This window comes from Alligator sinensis, unplaced genomic scaffold, assembly GCF_000455745.1.
Source record: "Alligator sinensis unplaced genomic scaffold, ASM45574v1 scaffold939_1, whole genome shotgun sequence".
NCBI classification, from domain to species: domain Eukaryota; kingdom Metazoa; phylum Chordata; order Crocodylia; family Alligatoridae; genus Alligator; species Alligator sinensis.
The window spans coordinates 1,324,072-1,340,026 of NW_005841995.1; the positions used below are offsets into that span (position 1 = coordinate 1,324,072).

Sequence of the window (15,955 nt, forward strand, 5' to 3'; positions counted from 1 at the left end):
CTCCTCAGGCATCAAATTGAAGTGGCCGGATACTCAAAAGTACTCAGCACCCAACAGCTTACAGTGAAAAACTTACTTCCTTAGTTTCTTTGGACTAAAACACTGAGAACAACTGAAGCTGTTAGGTGCTGAGCTCTCTGGATAATCAGACACTTTATTCAGCCTCTGCCCTAAATAAGAGTTGAACTGTTTTTGAAAATGAGACCCCAGCGACCGGTGCAGCTCACTTTTTGAAAACCTGCTTAATAATTTTTCAGCATTAGCTTACATAGCAATTTAGCCTCACCTCAGAATTGTTACATTATGGGTAAATGGTCTAGATGTGACATGGGATCATTTTAACTTCAGAAAGACAGGAGACAATTCTCTTGGAATAAAAAAGGTCTTTATTGACAAGATCAAAGGAACATGAAGAAGAGAACTGACTTTCAGTGAAACAAGAGCAAGGAACATCTTTCTATGTCCTTATTGTAATTCATTGCTTGTTTTCAAGACCCATAATACAATTCTTCCATAACAGGAAGAGGACTTTGTTAAATTGTAAATGAGTATTACTTCAAGCACTCTGTGGAAATATGTTCTCCCCCCTATGGCCCATACATTATTTCTGCTTAGTTATGGTTGCTCACATTTCCTGGAACTATCACACAAGACTTAATTCTCCTCACACAACATCACTTTAAAATTGTGAAGCTCTCTTAATCAACCTTTGTATCAGCCACAAATTTGCAGTATGACCTAATTTGAAAAATGTCTCAAAGTGCTGACTCAAACTGTTAGTGAATAAAGGCCAGTCATTACCATTATGACACTAATGTGATGCAAAATAAAATTGAGTTGCATCAGCTGAACATTAGTTTGCAAAAATATTAGTGATGGAAGCCATTTTCTATTCATATTTTATTTATACTTATGAGATTTATACTTTTTTGGTCTGAAGCAGCTCTGCAACAAAAATCCTGAGTGGAGGCATGAAGAAACATTTTAATCATGAAAAATCCCAGTCAGAAATATATATCTAAGCTGCATCACTTGCACCTTAGAATATCCTCTCATTTATAAAGTGGAAGACAGGCATGTAGTTTGAGAACTTTTAGTAAAATATTTACATAGTAACATATTACAATTCTCACACTAATGTGTCATTTTATTTTGCATCTTTAGGTTACATTCCAAGTGTTTTCTTCTTTCATCTCTAATTGGAATAGGACTGATGCTAACTTCATTTGCTGTATATATAACTATTTTCAACTTACTAAAAATTATTCCATCATAAAAAATAGTGAATTTTGAGGAAAAAAAAGTTTAAGGGTTTTTTTAAGGGGAAAAGAATCCTAAATTCTCAGAAAAGTAGGGTGTATTATTCAGCCTTCTTTAGCTGACATTTTATATGTCTTTAACTTTTTTCACCCATTTGCTTAGCTTTGTGGAATTTTTTTTTTAGGCATGCTAACCTGACTGTATGCTTATGGCATGAACACTATAGTTGGTTTGTCAAATATCAGCTGATAATTAGCACTCAGACTGGTTTGTTTTAGAATCAGAGGTCTAGGGATAGAACAATTCAGCAACAACCATACTCTTTTGTGGCTTTTTAATCTTGAAATGCCAATAATAAAAATTGTCTAACGTGTACTGATAATATATCCATGACTTCATGCTGAAGCAGTTCAAAACCAAACGCACACAGCTAGGAAGACAGGCCATTAATTTAAAATTTAGAGGACCAATAAGTTTTTGATAGCAATGGGTTACTGTGCTAATGATTATTTAACTTGCTGCATGTTGGGTTAAGTATGTATGGCTATGTAAAGTGTAGTGCTTTATCGAATTGCTACAGTGTGATTATAGCTACTGAAATGTTATAGTCAAGCCAGGAGAAAGCAGCAAGATTATAAAGCCCAGTTACTATAATATAGCACAATTCATTCAGTTGTGAAAATAAAACTACTACAGTGCTGAGAAATTTTGCTACTGTGGTATAAAATCACTGGCTCAGCCTGTTATTTTATCTTGTGTTTGTAGTGGTAGTGGTAGGCACAGAGAAGTGTGCCTTGTTGATGTTTTACTTTTCTTTTATTGAGATGTATGTTTTAATAGTAAGATGCTTTGGGTTAAAAAATATTTAAAAAGATCTGCACATTTGATTTAATAATGCCAATAATCATTTTTCAGGAAAAATGCCATTGTTGTGAGGTCAACAAAAGACAAGGCAATAGAAGCAAAAAGGTAAGAGTGGCAATGAGTGGTTGATGTTTGTAAATTATTTGCAGGCTTTTTTTTTTTTTTTTTTTTACACTTTTTCATTCTTGCAGTACCATATGATTTAAAAAAAAAAAAAATCTGGGATTGCATCTCCATTTCAAGTTCTAAGTAGTTTATACGGTGTGTTCCTAAAATGCAATGCATGCGAACTGCCATTCATTAATACTTTGTGTCCTTGATCCATCTTGGAAAGATGTTGGTTAGAATTCTCTAAACCATTTAATTGTTGCTATATCATCCTTCCCCAACAGGCAGTGGCTTAAGCTTGTTGAAATTCTGAAAAAAATACAAAATATAATCAATATATGAAAATAAATAAATAAAAAAAAAAAGAGGCAAAAACATGCAATGAAAATTTATGACCTTAACATTCCTTCAGGGTCAAGCAATTTATCAAATTCTCTCACTTTCTGGTTTCAATTACACAGCTATTGTGGAAGGAACTTATTTTAGCAGGTTCATTTGCCTCAGTAGGGAATACAGGACTTTGGCCTAATGCTTCACCTTTAGTGCAGGCCATTTGAGCCTTAGAACAAATACCAATCATCACTCTTTGGAAAAAAAAAATCTGCATTGGAGTGGCCTATTGGAATGGGGTTTCTGTCAAGGTAAACGGTTGTCGGCAATGACTGTGGTAGAGTGGCGATAAATCCCATTTTATTGCTGAAAAATTCCAGCTTCTCTCCATGCCTGACAGCTCCCCACATTCTCGTACCCATTTGGGCAATTTCTGCACTATGTCCATCTGGTTCTTATTACCTCTCAACCTGCCAGTGTCTGATCCAGAAAAAGTGCAGGTCAAAAACAGGGGAAAGAAACCAAGGTGATGGACAAAACAGAAATAGAGTGATTGAGAGACCTACCCCTCTCCACCTTCTCCCTCCCTCCCCCACCCAAAAAAAGTACAATAGCCATAACAAAAGTGCTAGGGAGGTTTCTAGCATAGCCAGAAGGTTGCCGGAAACTCACTTAAATATAGAATTAAATGGTAGCAATAAACACAAGGTTTTAGTAGCCTAAATGGAACACAGTCTTTGATATCTATCCAGGACATTAATGACACCTGCCTAAATAAAACTGGGTTGGGGGGATGAGGGAAATCGGTTTCAGGTCCCTTAATTATAGCAATACTTGTGGTACTAGTTCTCAATGTCTCCAGGGCTAGCAGTGGATTTTCAGGAGATTAAATTTACAGTCCAGGATTCACCTGAAGATGAAAGTCATTGCATAAGGTCAGCTGGATGCAAATAAAATTTTGAAAAACATCTAAAATATTGATGATTTTAAAGGGAAAAAAAGATTTCAGACACAACCTTTCCATTCTGCCACCTCAAACCTTTTGCATATTTTAATTTTCTACATAGCTTGAATCTATAATAGAAACATTTGGCCATTTTCATAATTAAAAATAACAGCTGAGCTATTGTTGGGGAATCAGCTATGGCTTTCCATTCCCCTGTCCTCATTCCAGTCCAATAAAACAGCTTTCCTATGCATTGTGATATTTTGTAAAGGGTCCCTAAATGCCACTGAAAAAATTGTCCTGATCCATGATGTCAAAAATCCTTTTTAAAAGCATTTGGTGGTTTATTTACAAATTATATTTAAATTAATATTAATCCTGGTACTATATACCCAGAGTATACCCAGTACTCTGAGCATGTGCTTTCCTGAATATAAAAATGCAAGACAATTAAAATATAAATCTATAGTAATACCAAGCATCTGAGTTAACCACCAAGAGCAAGGAAATCCAAAGTGAGGGTTACAAATCTGTCTTTATTGCGTCCCTTTGGTCACTGGTATTAGAAGTGTCTCCAAACACCCAGAGGTGGTTCTCTCACATGGGCTAGAATTCATAGGTAGGTATAATGGACTCAGTTACTCTCCTGTGGCCAGGGTTTGGGTGTTACATTACTAAATATTCCCGCACAAATGGTAGGAACTTGGAACCTGTTGGCTTCCAGAAGTTAACGATGAGTTTCAACATTGAAACAGCTTCAAGAGCCTGAGAATATATTTATTAAAAAATGAGACTCATGACAAGTAAATGAACATGTTTGAAGTGACAGCACATAAGCTTTCTGGTACAGAAGCAAGGCTGCTAGTGTTACTTGCAGTACAAAAATGGTTCAGAAACAAAGCTGGAAAGTCAACCTTTTATTTCAGAACAAGCCCTTTAATCATTACATATTCTTGAAAAATACAAAATCTAGTTGACCATTAATGCTTAACATCATGTTAGTTACTGGGGCATCTAGTAAAAAAAGTAATTTACATTTTATAAGTTACATTCTTGGAAGGAAAAAAGCTTCAGGACTGTTTGGGACTGTTAGTAATTATATCTGAGAAACTTGAATGCTTAAACTGAAATGAATATTTGTTTGCATTTGTAATGCAGTAAAGAATTAGTTGATGACTGCTCACTAAAATATGTTTCCCACTGGTCCAAGTCCTACTTTGTACTGAGAAAAATTAATGTCTAATCATATGAAAATGTTACAAGATGGTTTAAGACACATAAGAAAAAGGTATTTGGCATTTATTTTTCTTCCCAAACAATATTTTGTATTTTTATCTTGTATATATATTTAAACACAGAGATCCATAATAGGAAAGACCAAACTTCAACAATAAAAATATTTCAGCATCAAAATGGTTAATAGTGAGTATTATAGCTTCAAAAGAGCCTATTGGCTAACCTTAAAGGATGCCCTGCAATTGTTACACTCATCAGATGAAACTACCTTTCTCAGCTAGCCCTTACATTTGTCTGGCTAACAGTAAAAATACTATAATAAATCGGTAACATATGTTGCCAGACAAGAATAAGTGATATAAATAAAGAGTCAAGAGACATAGCCCCTCAAGAACAATGTGAAAGATTTAAACTTTCAATGTATTAATTAATCGATTAACATGTTAGAAGTAACTGGAGAGTGTTATTCTGTTGTTTGTTAATATCATTCCTTATTTTTCTCTTCTTCTCTTCAGATTGCATTTTAAATCAAAATGTTCTCCGTGACTGCCTGCTTTGCAGCATTAGGGTAAGTCCCATTTTTCCACACCTTAAAAAATATGCCTGAGAAGTCTCTGCCAGAAAGACATTTTGTTGATTTTATGTTTTATGAAATAAACACAATGTTATTGAAAAGAGAACCTTTTTTTTCAAGTGGATGAGTATGTGAAATTGTGCATTTGCAACAAAGCTGCCATCAAGAAAACCAACTCTACTATGGAAATGACAAGTCTCACAACTCATAATAAATTATCATCAGTAGCATTTAAAATATAGAAAACAAAATCTGCTTTGAAAATAGAATGCTTTTTTTATTTTGCTTTTTTATTGAGACATCCTTTGAAAAATGACATAATATAAATAGTTTTACAAAGCAACAATATAATCAATCTCTAAACTAGAATATAAATCAGGGATTTCATTAACTGCTGGTAGCCAGTTTAAATTGTAGTCTTGTACGTAATGTCTATCTATCTATGTATGTCCAAGTTATATTAAAAACCTTTAAATGGCTTTGTAATATCAGCTACATCTAGCTATTATAATAATTAATGATACTGTTTTATAAATCAATATATGTATTCTTGATAAATTCATATCCAGTTAATGGTGTAATTTAAATAAAAAATTAATGCAATAAAGGACATACAGGAATAGGCAGGAAATCTTTAAAGGTTAAGAGGCAAATTTGTCTAAATTCTTTTTTTTTTGGTACCTGTTTTTGAAAAAGTGCACACTCAAATTCAACTGATATCATCCTTGATCCTATCATCACAATAATCCCATTATTTTTTACTTAGCTATATTCATTATGTTTTTTCAGTGCAGTGCAAGAACGGATCTTTCATTTAAAATAAGTAGTTTTATCACAGTTTCCGATTTTTCTGCAAAACTAAAATCAGATTCGCAGTCAGCAATCCCAACATGTGACCAGAAAAAAAATGGTAAATGCTGTCTGTCTTAATATTTTCTCCATTAACTACTCATTCCTTAATTGTATTACTACATGGTTATATTACTTCTACAATGCAGTGCCAATAAAAAGGAAAACATAGTTCCAAGCATAAATGTATTTTCTGTATTTACAGTACTGTGTAAACCTTGAAGAATGTTTTAAAGTAATAAAAATCTGTTCCTTATCACTTGTTTTAAATACAGCTAATCCAGTTTGTTCAGAAAGCACATGCAAAAGTGAATTACAAAACAAAACAAAACAAGAAAGGGCAACTGGAAACTGCTTTTTTATTTCTAGATTGCATGTGGATGTGAAAATGTCTCAGTTTCTTTTGTTTTCTTTTATAATCTGTAACTGCAAAATGCATCTTAAATAATAACACAGGATTAACTGGCAATTTATTAATTGTTCCTAACATCAATTGTAATCTTACATGTTTAAAACAAAGCCCCTCAGCCTGGTTATATGTTTTATGAAGAATACCTTTTGAAATTATGCAAAACACTAAGCTTTGCTATCCACACTGACATGGTACAGAAAAGTCATTTTAATCCATTGCGATTTTTTTTGACATTTTTCTTAACATTGCTCTGCCTTATTTAGAACAGCAACAGTGATCTGTGCAGTTTCTTTTGACACTGATGGGTATTTAAAAATGTTATATGGAAGATAAAAAAAAGAAATTGCTGCCAGTCACTTTAGCAATTCAGCTACATAAGCAACTGCTATTTGCTAAAAGTTTACATTTCAAATTAGCTTGTATTTAAAAATGGGAGAAACAAGAGAGTGCAATTATTATTGCATGTTAAACTGTACTTGAATACTGTATAATATCCATTTTAAAATGTATTTTGTTTTCAGATGGAACCAGCAGCAAGAGATACATACCCATTCCTAGGAGGCTTAATTTAAACTTTATAGGAAAAACATAAACAGCAAGGTTCAAGTAACACACTGAAATATGTTACACATTTTAAATATCTTCATTTTAAAACGCGTGTTATTTTTTCTCTTGGGATCATTTACATGACTCTCCCTAGACAAAGGAGGGACATGTTACATTCTTAAAAATTATCTGCAATAGAGATCACATTCCTAGGCATGTTTGAGTCTTTTTATTACTAAGGACAACCTCTTAATGGCATCACGATTTTCTACTTGTTAAGTAGACATCTTCAGAATATTTAACCACAAACAAAGCAACTTTATTTGGAGGAAAAAATGGTTTGGAATGATGAGAAACATAAGTTTTTATCTACTGCCAGACTAGCATATCAATTATTCAAGCCCTACTAAATTTAGTTGTCTGCTTTTAAAACATTGTTTGCACTTGCTTCATGGAAAAATCAAAGTATCTGATAATTTTGCTAAATTATTTGTTTTCACAGTATAGCTATGAAGGAAACATTTTATTTGTCTGTGTTATGTTCACATTTGAGTCAAATTCAGCAGATTTATTCCATGCATACAATATTTCTCAACAGTGATTCGAACTGACTTCTTATTAGAACATGCATCAATGTAAATAAATGTATGACTCAGCTATGTAGAATATGCTATCATCTGCAGATATTTATGTAGACAAAACCACATTGTTACAGCCAATAAAATTATGCAATAGTGACTTGTTTGGAGGTTTTGCTGATCAGATAATGACTTGCTAAAGGACTGAAGGGCCTAGGGCAGAACTGAAGGTGCTTAATGCTCTAGCTGGTCATTACCTGACCGGTAAAGTCCAATAAGGAAGTAATTATTGCTGCTATAAAATGATATGTGAAAGATCTAGTGCTAATGATTTTTTGTATTTGGTAGGACATGAAGGTTTCAACATGAAACTATATTCTTAACATTTTTACAGTGTTTTTAACAAATGAACACTTCCCTGGGTTGAGCTGATGCAACTGTGCTGTAAAGGTGAAAAAACCTGCATTTCTCAGTGACAGCAGGATTTCATTGGCAGAAAGGTACTGTCAGGTATGGACTTCCTCTCTGTACATCCAAATCATATGTTTTTTCTCTAAAAGCTACAAACTCCAACAAACATCGCTGTCTCTTCATTTCCTCTGAAACCTTGTTATCACTAATCCTGTCTGGTTGAAAACAAATTTCACTTATTTTATTAGACACTGAAGTTCCTTCTCTAAAGGAAATAGGTAAAATCATTCAGATTCTGTTGTAATATGCCATAGCACACAAGCGTAGAGCTCCATGGCTAACCTGAAGAGGCAGAGGTATGCCTTTCTGCTCTACTATTTAATGTGAACATTGTCTATTTTTTGAGCATCTGACTTTTTAAAATCATTTTGCACTCAAGTGAAATGTGAGGACAAGACAGAAGAACAACGTCAAGACAAATCAGCCATGTTTTCTTTATCCTGGCTCAAGTCAATGCAACTGTTGAGCAACTACTGACTGCAGGTATAATTTTTAAAACAGGTTAGAATAATAGAAAGTAAACTGCCTAAGCCTTGGATTACTTTTTTTCCCTGTGCAAAGAACATAGATACCCAGGGTGGTATGAAATGTCTTCCAATTTTACTACTCTTGCATAAAGCCAGGCAATTTGAGGGGAGGAAAAAAAACCCAAACAAACAAAGGATGTTTAAGCGATTTCATTTATTTTGATAATCCTCCTCCTGCACCAGTGCATTTTGCTGTCTTTGTCAAAGTGAATGACAACAATTTGGCCAACTCTCTCTGAGCTGCACTCAACAGTGACAGGCAAATTATCAGAGGCCCTGCACTCCTTATTATCAGAGGAGAAGTCATCAGGAGGACGCGTGGAGGATCCCTCTCCCCTGTCACTATTTGTCAGTGGGACAAGGGCCACTGCTATGGGTAGCTGACAGGTAATTTCAACAATAACAATTACTCCTATTACTGGTGTCATAAACAATTCGCCCCAGGCATGACAATAGCAAAGCTTTATAATTCAATGCCATATAAATAAATGCCAGCAGGTAACAAGTAATTTAGCTCCAATCAAGCCTTGGCCCCGGCATTAATATTGTTATTGCAAGAAAATGGAAAATTGAAAAAATTCAATATGTTAATGAATTAAGGGAGGTTCAAAGGCTAAGCAAGGGAGGAGGGAATCGAGGAAAAAAGGAGCTAAAAATCATTATTTTAGATTTGGCACAATACTTGTGTTTGGACAACATTCTACTAACTTTTTTTTTTTTAATATAAAGGGGTAAAATGCAGTCTTGATATTTTATGTTTCAGGCAAGTTGAAACTGTGAATGGGAACCTGAATTCCATTCTCTGCCACTCATTGCCTACATCAAAACAGTAAAAATAATGAGATGTATTATTTTTTTTTCAATAAATGAAACATGTTTGAAACGCTAATACATTTAGATTAAAAAAAGTTCCATCTACCCATCATGCTAGTTTAAGTTCCTTTTGCTTTTGGGTTCATGTTTCTTGTAAGCTCAGCTGAATTAATTCTTATATTAGGAATGAGAATAATAAAACCCTTCTTCTCCCTCAACATTCCTGTATTAGGTGGTATTGGCCATAGCACTTAGAATTTTTCCACAAAAATCAAAACCAGAAAATGCAAGCAAACAAAAAAGGAAAAAAAAGTGAGGGGAGGGGATGGGGGCGTGGGGGAGAGTCCAGTATCCCTAAGTACAACTTCTTGATCAGCCCAATTTGCAATTTTACTATTTGTCCAGCAAGACAATGTGCCATCAGTCTGACAGCAGTAAAAGAATTTGAAAATCTCTAATTAGAAGAGCTGCAGAGCAATTAACGCATGTCAAATTTCACTTCATCAAGTGCCACTCTAATTTTCCCACTAAAAATTAATGGACTTTTTTTGTATGTGTGTGTCCCCTCAAGGCAATGTTGATTCAAATCTGCTCAAGATGCAGTGTTGCACAGCTAAGCATCTTCTTGATTACAATCCGCCACACTTCTAACTGCTTTCATTCTCACTGCCACAGATACTTTGTCAACAGTCAAATTACGCCATGCTGATAACAATGCATAATGGTGTTCCTCAAAGGAGACTCCTGTCATGGAACAGCGTTTCATAAAAATGTACCGTTTACTTTTCCAGGAAATATATCTGTCTGAAACTGAAGTTTTTGTGTTTTCAGCATTGGGTGTAATGTACTTTTTTCTCTCTCTCCTAAACTATAATTTATTTTTTGAGATTACATGAAAATACTGCAGCGAGCTGTTTGAAGAGCTATACAGAATGGAAAATATTTAGTCAGTGTTTGTGCAGGCTTTGCTTAACCACTTTGCTCCAAGACATTTGAAGAGCAATATCCTCCTACTAATACCAGTGATTTTTTTTTTTTAAAGAACGCTTTGGGTAAAATTTTGAAGTCTTCACATAAGCAACGCTCCTTCTGACGTCAATGGGAATTTTGCCTGAGTAAGGACTGCAGCTTTGCTCCAATGGTTATAAACATGCTGGACATTTTTCTTTTAATGGACTGTATTTAGATTCCTAGAAGAGTTTGTTTAACAGGCACATTTGCCAGAATCCTCAAAACATCACAAGGCACGTAAGATAAATTACCTTTTTGTCAGAAAAGGGTATGTGTCAGGAAAGCGAGTTGGTTCATTTGTACAGGTTTTTTTAATCCCCTCATTTCCCTCCTGGTTTTGAAGATCAGTATTCTTGAGTCATTGGAACAGAAGTGTGAAAGGGAATGGAAAAATATTTACAGTGATTAAAAGTTAAATATCTGAGGAATAAAGTCCTTCAGAAATGTTTCAGATTTTCATTTGCAGAATTAAAATATAGCTCCCTTCACATAAACTTAAAAAAAATTGGTGTGCATAGTCCCTTAGATTGTTTGATTTATCACTATTAATGCAGACTAGTGCCTCAATCACTTTTCTTTCAAAACAGATACGCCAATTTGTATCAAGAATACTTTCTATTATTTTTAACTGTCTTTTCAGGCTAACTTCATGGGACCAAGTTCTTGCTGAATGGAGTTGTGCCAGCAGAGAACATGGGTCATATGTTACCTGGTACATCATACATATCTTCTCCTTCCCCTTCTATTTTGACCTTACTGAAGTTAAGTATTTTCTTTACAGTATGGCTGTATAGTCAAAAACCTCTCTTGCATATTTAAAAATTAAAAATGCGGGAGTTTGCATTACCAACGTCTAAGTTTTTCTTTGTGGCTGTCTCATCCAATTATCAAAAAGGTACAGCAATTCCTTTAAAAACACAGGTACAACATACATGAACCCACTGTTGAAACATTCACAACTTGCAGAAAAGCCCTGTAGATGTTCCCTAATCAAGTTTACATATATATAAGTTCATTGTCTTCCTAAATATTATTCCACAAGCTTTAAGACTGCTTATAAGGCTGCTTATAGATAAAACACATTCCATATAGTGGGTATCAAAGGCCCTTTCAGAGATCTAGAATGATCTTGTCATTAAAATAATAAGCAGGACTGTAAATTTAAAAAAAAGAGAGAAAAAGAAAAATGTGATTATATAACACATCCTGCAGTAATCAATTTTACCTTCGATATCTTGCTTTTGTTTTCAAAATGCTAAATAAACAATACATAATGCATCCCTCATCAGCCAAAACCATGAGGGCTCTGTGCTCAAATAACAGGAAACATATTCAATTTTCCTAACAGAAGACAGTTCATTAAGCTGTGCCACATCAAATAAAACTTTAATTTCTCCAGCATCAGAGTCGCAATGAAAGCAATTGAGGAAGATGAGCCATATGGTACTTCTATCAGCAAACACATATTGCTCATTCCCCCAAAGTTTTCTAATTCTGCTCCCCAGACCTGTGTAATATAGATAATGTGCTCTGAGAGCAGCAACCATGAGCTATCTGGTGTACACTTCTAATACTGTATTTAATGGGAAATAATGAATCATAAAAGCCTGCAGAAGACGGCTTTTGCTAACCTAAATCTCAGCTGTAATTTCATTGTTCTGTGCCTAAGATGCTGTTTGCCCTTTCCAAACAACAGCAGTTGAGCATAATTATGCGGCTTCAAACCTGGGCTGGAGGAGAAAACCTTCATATTATAACCAAGTTTCTGTTAACTCTTCAAATTCTGAACTTGATGTGACTCTAATACCAAACTGAGAACTTTGGGTGATGCTTTAGAGGTCATATAAAAAAGTATATAGAAAACCATTCCAGTGGATAACCACATAAATTAAACTTACGACTCCCAAATCTGGCCCTAAAAGCAACAAGGGATGTCAATGAAAAATTAGGAAATCTGCTTGACATGGAGATATCTGACATTCATTCATCTACTATAGTATGTAAAAGTGCCACAACCATATAACACACTAAACACATTTTTTTTAGGTATGTCTTTTTTTGTTGTTGCCAGACACGAATGTTAGGGTTACATCTTTGAATAAATTCTTGAAGTAAATTCTCTAAGTTTAATAATATTCTTGCTTTTCTTATGATCTATTTAACTCCATTATAAAGATAAGGTTAGCAGTTTAATAGCACTGGTGTAATATATTTGCCCATGTGTTTGCTTCACCTACATGTTAGTAAACCTGGGTGTGGATGAAGGAGTATTTTAAAAGGATGTCTGTAGGCAAGTCTATATACATTAATATTTATACACCTCAAACGAATTAAGACTAAAAAAAATAACATGGCTTAATAATGCTTGGAGAATTTCTTAACCTCATTTGAAGTCATTTCTTTTCCCCCTGCCCATCCAAAATAAAATAAAAAATACAAGACTAATTTCAAACATTGTCTAGATACACCAGTTATACATATTGAAAACATATTTTAGTGGCTGTGTTTGTTTTGGCAATATATGAACCAAAAACAATTAAATTAAAAAGAGAGACTTTTAAAAGTTAGAGATTGCCTTTTAAAAGCTTATTAAAATCAGCATGTTAGATGTCTGTCTTTGAATTAGCTTTACAGACTTGATTGCCTTCATTAAAGCTGACTGTTTGGGTGCTGCTTCATGAATGTTCAAGAGTCTGCTTTTTTTTAACTCCCCCCACAACGCTGATTCTTACTACTTGTCAACTTGTACATTCTCCTCTCGATAGCATTTTAAAGAATGTGCACTTTTCGGAAGAAGCATTCACCTCTATGTGAAACGGTACAACAAAAACCCTGTCATTAACGCAACGAAACGACCAACAGGTAAAATAATAACTGCAAAAAACGTCTAAAGGAAAAAAAGAGAGAGGGAGAGAGAGAGAGAAAACCTCAAAACAAACACACGCACACACTGATTATATCTCATGAATGCCTTAAAAACAAATGTTTAAACAGTTTTTTTGAAACAGTGCAGAAAACCTCTGCATGCTCCGATGGGTTACAATAACAATGGTCTATTGCAATGTAAAACAAGCTGGAGGATAAAAAGGTGCTTTTTGTTACCATTTTATCAAAGCTGTTCATCTTCTAGCTGCAGGCAGCATTTTGCTGGAATTGCAGATATTTCTCTGTCCAGGCTCCTTTGTTTGTGCATCTCATTTGCATATATTTATCTCCAGCTGAGGGTGCTTTCAGCTCATTAAGGCCTCCCCTCACATTATTTCATAAGCCAGCTGCTAGGAGGGATTTCACCTGTGGTGACTGAGAAAAGAGGGGTGAAAAACCAAATTCTTCATAAAAAGGAAATCTTCTGACTCTCTTCCCCTATAAATGGGCACCATTTGTGTTAAACAGCCTCTTGTCATGATAGATGTCTCCAGGGGTCAGGGGTTAAAGTTGATTTGAAGGTCAGCAGTAAAACAACAGACAAACCAGACGCCAAACTGGTTCCTTAGCTGTCGGTGGGAGCAGTGGTACAACCAGGTCTTGAACCTTTTTCAACCTCTAATAAAACAGGGGAAGAATCTGAAGTGGATCAACCAGGCCCCTGAGGAAGCCACACAGAAAAACACAAATAATATCAATATCAAGCAGCAACAGGAAACAATGGGCTAGCTCTCGGTGCTACATGCATGCTTCTATTGTTTCAAGAGCTAGGGAATTAATTCCACTTATTTATTTAAGGCGTGTCAACTCACTGCCTAAACCTGTTTCAGTGTCAAGATGAATAAAACTTTTATGGCTCATAAAATAGAGCCATTCATCTCAATGTTCTTTGTGGTGCCTTTTTTTTTTTCTGGCCGACCGAGTTAGGCCTCCGATCAAAATGGTTACATCCGAAAATGCTGTTGCTATGAACTGTACCATATTAGAAAAGAAAATTATTTGATTGGCAAATGGAGCTCAGCAGAAACAATAAATTTACATTTTCTCAGTAATGTAATAGCCCCCCAAAATTCTCATGGATGCTCTTTACTCAACTGAATCCACTGCCAGCAATGCCTTGTTTCAAGAAAACAGAAATTTTTATTCTAACTCTGAAAAGTGGGGGTGGAACCAATAAGGAATAATACCCTGCTAAAATACTGCTTTAACATTTGGTTATCTTCTTGGCCTATTTCAGGCTAAGCTCATATATTTCTTTATATCTACATATATATGATACAATATGCCTTCATGTTATACTAACCAAGTAGTCATCCACTTATGTTTCCCAAGTTTGTAGTTCTCACTTTCTATTAATGCTAATAATGCTACATTTTCAATGTCATTTCCATAGTCTAACCTATGGTATTGAATCTTGTAGTTGAAGGCTAAATAAACATTCTGACCAAATTTGTATTATTGCAATCACAATCTAGTTGCAGTTTTAGTATTACTTCAACTTGCCACTTACAAATGATTTTTTAGTAATACAGGCTAATGAAACTATATCAAACAGCAAAGTCTGAATTAACTTCCATGCCTCACTACAAGGGGCAAAAGTTTATTTAGAATGAAAAGCAGAAGGAAAAAAATCCTCAACCCCTAAAAATTAAAAAATAAATAAATAAAATCCTCAAACAGAAAACTTACTATGAAAGTGTGCCATCTTCATAGTTCTGGACTGACAGGTAACAACATACAATGAAGTGTGTTTTTATCAGAAAAAAAATCCCATTAATTATAGTTCATGACTACTTTAAACCAAATGTTCAAATACTAGCTGGAAATGATGCATAAAATCTCAGCATGTTCTGATAGGTTATAGAGTCAATGGTTTATTGCAATGTAAAACAAACTGCAGGAAGAGAAGGTGGTTTTGTTTACCATTTTCATCAAAGCTGTTCATCATCTTGATATACTTATGCTATGTTGTGACCTCCATGATATGTTGCATTTCATTTACTTATTTATTTTCCAGAGGTTTTTGCCACATTTGTTGCTTTGAATGTCAGGGATGTCAAGTAACTCCCAGGGATCTTTGTACTACGTCCCATCTGAACTGAATCTCTATCTATAAACTAGCCAATAGACACAAACTCAGAAATATTTATCATCAAGTAATTTTTTAAAAACTTAATCTGAGGCAATTAGTAGCTGCATAAACATAGACATCTACCTACTCCAAATGCAATTAGTCTTTTAAAAGATTCTTCTGTTTAAACCAAAGAAAGCAGAGTTCTGATGGACATGTTCTTGTGTTATACAATTTTGTTTAAATCCTTATTTCATTTTGCCCTAGAACTTTTTTTTTAAATCTTCTTTAAAACTTGCAGTTTCTTTTCTTGATATCCAATATTGAAAACACCCCAGAATCCAAAGTAGATATATACAACTTCAAAATCTTTAGCCATGTTTCTCATTTTTCTCTTTCTTTAATCTAATCACTAATTCCTTCACTTGGCCAAA

General features: G+C 34.4%; 1 long non-coding RNA gene across 1 annotated transcript; it reads right to left on the bottom strand.

Annotated features, from left to right (window-relative positions):
- Window positions 1–375: 375 nt before the first annotated feature.
- On the bottom strand, window positions 376–14,192 carry LOC102375276. The gene is made up of 3 exons (XR_323576.3): window positions 13,628–14,192; window positions 10,777–10,877; window positions 376–2,541 (listed from the first exon to the last, which is right to left on the bottom strand). It is a non-coding gene; the product is annotated as an uncharacterized LOC102375276 (long non-coding RNA).
- Between the last annotated feature and the right edge of the window lie 1,763 nt (window positions 14,193–15,955).